This window comes from Ursus arctos, chromosome X, assembly GCF_023065955.2.
Source record: "Ursus arctos isolate Adak ecotype North America chromosome X, UrsArc2.0, whole genome shotgun sequence".
NCBI classification, from domain to species: Eukaryota; Metazoa; Chordata; class Mammalia; order Carnivora; family Ursidae; genus Ursus; species Ursus arctos.
The window spans coordinates 29,038,803-29,046,336 of NC_079873.1; the positions used below are offsets into that span (position 1 = coordinate 29,038,803).

Consider the following 7,534-nt stretch of genomic DNA (forward strand, 5'->3'; position numbering starts at 1 on the left):
GGGTGCAATTCTGTGAAATGTTTAATAAGCTGAATTTTCCCCATTGTGTCAACAAAATGACAAATCTGAAATCTGTGCCTGACAGTTTCAATCTAAATCCATAGCTACACAAAACACCAGATACTGCATTACACTTGTTAGTATAACAATATTTTCTTAGGGAGTGGGAGGGAAGGCAAAGTGACTACAGAGAATGAAAATGTGGGAAGAAGAAATAGTGTCTACTAGATAGCATAAAGTAATGGTGGAAAGAAAGTCAGAGTGCATCTCCTAAGGGTGTTAAGACTATACTTCAACTTTGGAACATTAGTTTAGAAAGATGGAGGAAGGCTCTATCAACTGGGTGGCTCAGTTGGTTAAGTGTCTGCCTTTGGCTTAGGTCATGATCTCAGGTCATGATCTCAGGGTACTGGGATGGAGCCCCGGCAGCCTCCCTGCTTGGTGGGGAGTCTGCTTCTCTCCCTCCCTTTGTCCCTCCCCCTGCTTGTGCACTCTCTCTCTCTCTCTCTCGCTCGCTCTTGCTCTCGCTCTCTCTCTCTGTCTTAAATAAATAAACAAATCAAATCTTTAAAAAATTTAAAAGAGAAAGAGGAAGAGTTTGAATAATTGCAATTTAGCATGAGGAGTGCATATATGATAGTATAGAGCCCAATGGAGGATTCATAAAACATGTTTGGAAAAATCTGTTAGTTTTCTTTGTCCAGATTAAGAAAGAGTAACTAAGTTTATCAATATCTGACATCCTTCATATACTGTTGTTAGCAAATTAGTAATAGCATTCCTGCCTCTGTACTTACTAATTAGGACTTTTGAACAAATGTGAATTAGCCCAGTGAGGGAGGTCATCAAATAAACCTAAACATTTTCTTTTTCAGTCATGTTAACCTTGTCCACTCTGTTCTCCTTTTTAGCACTTGAAGACAACAGGCTGAGTTGGCAGATACTGCTTATGGATTCCTGAAGTTGTTGACAGGTAAATCTCAGTTTTATTGAGTCCTTGAGAGTAGGAATAGGATTTGCAGTCTGACGGAGGATATTGGAAAGGTCCATACTAGGTGTTTTCTGAGGGGCCAACAGAGAAGCCCCTTAGTTTCTAGTTGAGCTGTCATTTTCTTCATATAAAGTTGTTCATTTATTTCTGTTTTCTCATGTCCACTCAAAACAAGACTGTTAGCTTCTTTACTTGTTTTATTCCCTTCGTTTTGGTTTTCTTGGGACACTCTTCCTTATTTGGTGAGGATGTCCTCTTGACTCCTACTATAGGATTAGTTCATTTTGCTACTACATTCCCTGAAGGTCTAGGTGGCTGGTTTACAAGGCATGTTGAAGAATGGACTCTAGGGACTGTGGGCTTTGGTCGTGGAGAAATGGTTGGTTGTGTGGCGGTTTGAGACATGCTTATATGTGATGTACCCCCTGAACTTTCACTGGAATTTACCTGTGACACAGAAACTTCACTAGCCTGAATGTTGGTCATGCATGTTGCTGTTACAATTGGAGCAGGACTGTTACTGTCCCAGGAGTTGTCAGAACAAGTCAGTGGACCCGTCTTCAGAGTACTAGTAGGTTAAGGCATAGGCATGAAGTAGTAGAGGCTGCGGTCACTCAGACATATCAATCTGACACCTTCTGTTGAATAATTTTACCTTTTCTGAGGCACATGATTAGGTAGTTGTTGGAGTTGATTTGTTTGTACACGCGCTACAGCAATTTTCACATAAACTTCAAATAATTTGCTACTTACTGCATGCCTATAAATTGTATCTGTGAAAGACTGAGTATCATAGGGGAAAGTAACATTGAGGTTATCAGAGTTTTTTGGTTTTTTAGACACTAAGTCAATCACCTCTATTATATGAAATTCTTTTGTATTCTTTTTCAACCTCCTTTAATTCTTACTGTGGATCACTTTTCTCCCTGCCCCTGGATGGAATTCCTGACATGCCCTCTAGTTTTTCCAGTCCCTCCTAAACAATAATTTTAAAAAATTCAATCTCTTTAAAGCACTGACAAGTTCAATTTCATCTCATAATGACTTAACTCCAATCTCATGTAGTGGTATTTCAACTGCCAAACTTATTTGAAGTTAAAGTTTTCTCCCTCCTCAGCACAGAGTTTCTTGAGTATTAGAAGCCTCTAACAGGAAAGGACAGGAACTAGTAATGTCTTCTCTTCGTTGTTTGCTGATTACTATATGGCTGACCCCAGGGCAATGGTGAAAAGGACATCATGAGCTTAAGTGACTAGACCAGTTGGAATCTGATCTTGGGGCACTTTGGTGATAGTATTTTTCCAGTGATGCCTCTTTCCTTCCCAAGGGGTACATTTACAGGGTCTTTAGCAATATTTCTATTGGAGACCTACCACTGCAACTCCTTGGTGGGAGGAATGCCTTTTTTCTGGCTGGCTGTATCCAACTTCACCCTCGGCCTCTGGGCTTTCAGCTATTTGTAATTGGGGTCCCTACGTATCTCCGATCAGTCATCTGGGTCAGAGTTAAGATTGATAAAACCTAGATTGGATCCCTTTTTTCAAGTTCATATTTGGTCCCCAGGAACCTGCACTTCTGCTCAACCTTTGTTGGAAGAAGAGCTGGCTCCTGGGGCAGCCCTCTCCACTCTGCCACCAGTGAGGCGCAGTACCAGCCACAGAGCTTGCCTTTAGAATTAGTAGGCAGAAGTCAGAGTTTGTCCTCTTGTTCCTTGAGCTCTTGGAAACACACAGATTTTCTAATAGATCTCAAAGCTCCTTTCACTCAGGTTGAGGGAAGGTGAAGCACAGCACAATTAAATATTTCTTGAAATAAATTCTCTCACCGTTACACCCCCCTACAGTCCCACCAGAGTGGGTAAAATGAAAAAGAAAACACCAAGTGTTAGTAAAGATGGGGAGCCACTGGAACTCTCATATACTACTGGTGGACGTATAAATTGGTATAACAACTAGAAAATGCCTTGACGTTATATACTCTAGCCAAACATATCTAGTCTCTATGACCTAGCAATTCCACTCTTGAGGCATATATCTAGAAGACATGCATGCATATGTTCAACAAAAGTATGTTCATAGAAGCTTTATGTTCTACATACATACACGACAGCACACACCAATATATCAAAAACACAATATTGAGCAGATGAAGCCAGGCACAAGAGTATGTATACTGTATGACACTATATAAAATCCTTAACATAGGTCAAGTTACTCTATTTATGTTAACAGTCAAGAATGGTAAGGTGATTGGCTGGAAGAAGCTTGAAGGAGGGATCTGTGGTGCTGGTAATATTCTGTTTCCTGATCTGGTGCTAGCATTCTGGGCACATTTAGTTTCATAAGATTTTATTGAGCTGAACACTTATAATACATGCACTTTTCTTTTGGATATAATACTTTAGTAAGAATTATAAAGCAAAACAAAACCAAAACAAGCCAACAAAAATGAAATTAACTGTCTTGACTTTTTAATCTCACCCTCTTATCTGAACTGGAGATAGGTGATCTGTTAATTGTGTAACACTCAGCATTGGGCCACCCCCTTTGCAAATCCTGCATAGATGAGCCAGCTCCTTGGCTTAGATCTCATGGTTACCAGGCAACTATTGTTCTCTTCTCAGCCTTTGTGGCCTCTTTCTGAGCCTACGGGAAGAACTGCATTTATCATCCTGTGACATAAATGATATGCTTGCTACAAAGCTATCAGAAACTTAGGGACCCAAATGAAGGCTCTGCACATGCTCCTTGGCACGTACTGTAGGTCATGAGGTGCCCAAAGCCTTAAAACAATAAAACCTTACCAAACGGGACCTGAAGTGACAATGTTTCTACATTAGCCTCAAGGGTCACAATTCCAGACTCATTCTGCCCAGATCTTTTGCTAATAACTCTATTAATTCACATGGGATATAGATTGACATCACGATGAAACAATTGGGAGGGCTTTGTGGAAAATGTGTCAGAGGGGAAAAGAGATTTATGCTATTAGTCTTTGTTAATTCTTTTATCATGATGCAGGCAAGCGCTCTGAAATGAGCAAATATTTAAGGTTCTTTGAGTCAGATTGTTCTTTCTCATATCCACACATATACTCTGGACCCAAAAGACTATTGGATTCAAGCAGCGCCCAAGTAGCAGGATATTTGGATAGACTCTCTGAAACTGAATTACTAGTCACAGGCATGAAGATTTTCATGTTTCAAGATGCACACTGACAGATTGTTTTCTATTTGGCAATGTCAGTAGCAACACACGGTATTATCAAATTTCCCACATCTCCATTGACACTAGGTAATATTATTTACTGAAATATTTGCATATGTTATATGTATATATTCATATATGTGTATGCACCCATGTATCTGTGATGGAACTTTCATAGGTGGAAATGGCCTTCCCAACATTTTAAATTTGAAGAGAGAGAAAGAATATTGGCCATTATGTTACCTCCTACTTTCCAGGAAAAATCTTTTCAGCACAAAATGACCATTTTATTGAGTTGCTGTTATTCTAACAAAATATAAAACTGAGCTTCTGATCAATCTCTAGCAATGAAACTCCATAAAGGAACATAAGGACAATGGTCTCAGCTTCCTCAATTAGTTTAAAAATTGACAATTACATTAATCTCAGAGGACCTTGGTAGATACTATCTGAAATGGTATTCATTCTTTTGTTCAGAGCATTGTCTAGTGCCAAGCTAATGCCAGAGTAAATTATTAGCAATTATTTTTCTCTCTTTCAATAGCTGGAATATGGAGCAATTCCTGCGGGCTTTTTTTTTGTATGTAGTTTATTATAACACATGTTGTAATTTCAGAACATATTCTCTTATAACTATCTGAAATTATTATTAGCATGATTTATGAAACCATTTCTGAATGGGAAAATTTCTTCAGATATAGCAAGGAAAATAATGGGGCTCTTAGAATTTTCTATTTTAGTATATTATGAAGCAATAAGACACTTGCTTTATAAAACTTGCTTAGAATCTTATAATGCTATTTCAAGATGCTTCATACTTTAAGAGAAGCTAGATTATTATAATAGAGCTAATGATTATTCTGTGTTAGTGCTAACATCCTTACTCATATTTTCATACTCTATAAAATACCAATTTTAAGAACTTTTTTGAGGTACACTTACATACCATACAATCCACCCATTTTAAGAGTACAATTGTTTTTTAGTAAATTATAGAGTTGTGCAACCATAACCATAATCTGAAATATTCCCATTTTCTTGTTGAAATTCACTCCACTGTCCTATCCTCGGTCCTTGGCAAAGACTAATCTGTTTTCTGTCTCTATAGATTTGCCTTTTCTGGATATTTCATATAAGTGAAATTATTTAATACGTGGTCTTTTGTATTGGCTTCTTGCACTTAGCTATTTTTTCTAAGACTCATCTCTGTTGTAGCATGTAGCAGTAACTACTTTTTTGTTGCTGAATAATCTGTTTCTCGTGTATACCAAGTTTTGTTTATACATTTATCAATCGGTGAACATTTGGGTTATCTTTAGTTTTTTACTATTACATACAATGCTGCTATGAACATTTACATTTAAGTCTCTGTGTGGACATATGTGTTTATATCTTTTGGGTAAACACTTGGAGTGAATTTGCTGGGTTGTATTGTAAATTACTCCATCCACTATCACAACTCAGACAGCTGTGATGTTGGCCTTCCTTGATTGTTTGCCAGCAAAATAGCTATTGTTTCAGACAAAGTCCCTGCACGTGGGTTACCAGATCAGGTCAGCTTCCACTGGCAGTAAAACTCCTGATTTTCATGGCTTTCCCACCTTAGTAGAACCACCATCCAAAATAAGCTTAGTCAGGTGCAGGGGGAAAAGGGAGCAGGTACAGCTAAAAATGCCATAGACCGACACTATTCATACCTGAAGCCTGAATTTCAGCAGTTTTTCCAACTTCTCAGAATCCTGTATGCCTTTGGTCAATTTCCAATGTTGGAATTTAACTGTTTTGACAATTTTGTCCAGTTGTGTGATTGTGTGTTGAGGTAGAGGATTAGCCAATCTCCTTACTCCACCATTCTGGAAGTCTAGTCTCCTCTAAATACCAGTTTTTAAACTTTTTTAAAAACAAAAATATCGGGGGGCCGGGCTGGCTCAGTCAGAAGAGCATGCAACTCCTGATCTCAGGGTTGTGAGTTTGAGCCCCATGTTGGGTGTAGAGATTACTTAAATAAATAAAAACTTTAAAAAAAACCCCAAAAATCCCCCAAAATAGCAAGGCCTCTTCTTTAGGCACATTGATGTTTTCATATATAGATTACTGAGAATCTTAAACATTTCTCATAAAAAGCCTTAGGAAAAAAAAATGTATGAGTATAGATAGGGTAGGCAGCATTATTTCATGGAAATATACTAAGTTGAGGATGCAGTAAAATATAAAGAACTTTCCTTTTGTCATGCTACCTCCCTGTAAAGGAATAAGTATAAATCTTACCTTGCACCAATAATGGGGCGGCACTAATGTTTTCACATTGTTTAGAACTCTTAGTTATTCTACTCTCGAATTCTCCACCTGCGCACACCCACACACATCTTGCCATGAATAGTGACATTTAATTAATTATTCACATGATTTCCAATAGCTAATTATGGATTAGCTTACTAATGTCAGTGGGGGGCTCCATATGTGCATAGTACTGGCCTGTTTCTTCTGGGAAGAAAAGGTAATGACAAGAAGATTTTGGGCTCCACTGCTGAGCTCCCACAAGCCATTTAAAAATATTGAAGTAATGTTCACTTGGAAATCTCTCATTATAGGTCTCTCTCCACCCCACACCACCCCCCTCTGCCACACACACACACACACACACACACACACACACACACACACACACACACAGAGTTTGTCAGTTAATTGCCTGTGGCAAAAGTTAATGTTCTAATAAACTAGGTATTAACTGATGTAATGAGTGGTATCATGTGGGTTATTGCCATTATAAACCATACTTAACAGTTTAGAAAATCAATAATATATTAAACAAAGGTTAGTGCTTCTGGAGGAGTTCTTTGGCAAACAGTTGTTTTCTGACAGATTGTGACTGATTCTTCTGCTTCTTGGAAGGTAGACATGCTGCCTCAGTAACTATTAAGGGTTTCTGTTTATGGCAAAATCACATGCACACACAACACAGACACCAGTGAACCAGAGAACCATATCTCAACTTCTATCAATGCAGCTGCTCATTTACAGATTTATAGATTAGGCAGGAGGCAGGGAAAGGGAGGGCAGCCAAAACCCAGGCCTGATGCTCGTTTCCTTTGCTTTCTCCACACACAAACCCATTTACTGATGTCGCATAATTAGAGGAAAAGCAGGGAGTAGGGCGACATATTAGGCAGTTTTCTTTAAGCGGGAGTTTGCTGTGCCCAGCAGTCAGGAGTGGACCAATGTGGCGAAAGCACTCTTCGTGCCGGGGCTGTGCACTTAGCATCGCTGCTTACCCACTTCCTCTTGAAGCAGCCAGTGGAGAAATGCAGACTCATAGAGGACTCCACGGCAGCGG

General features: G+C 38.9%; 1 pseudogene; it reads right to left on the bottom strand.

The window, feature by feature from the left end:
- Positions 1–855: 855 nt before the first annotated feature.
- On the bottom strand, positions 856–6,571 carry LOC113265811 (poly(A) polymerase alpha-like; annotated as a pseudogene).
- Positions 6,572–7,534: the final 963 nt, after the last annotated feature.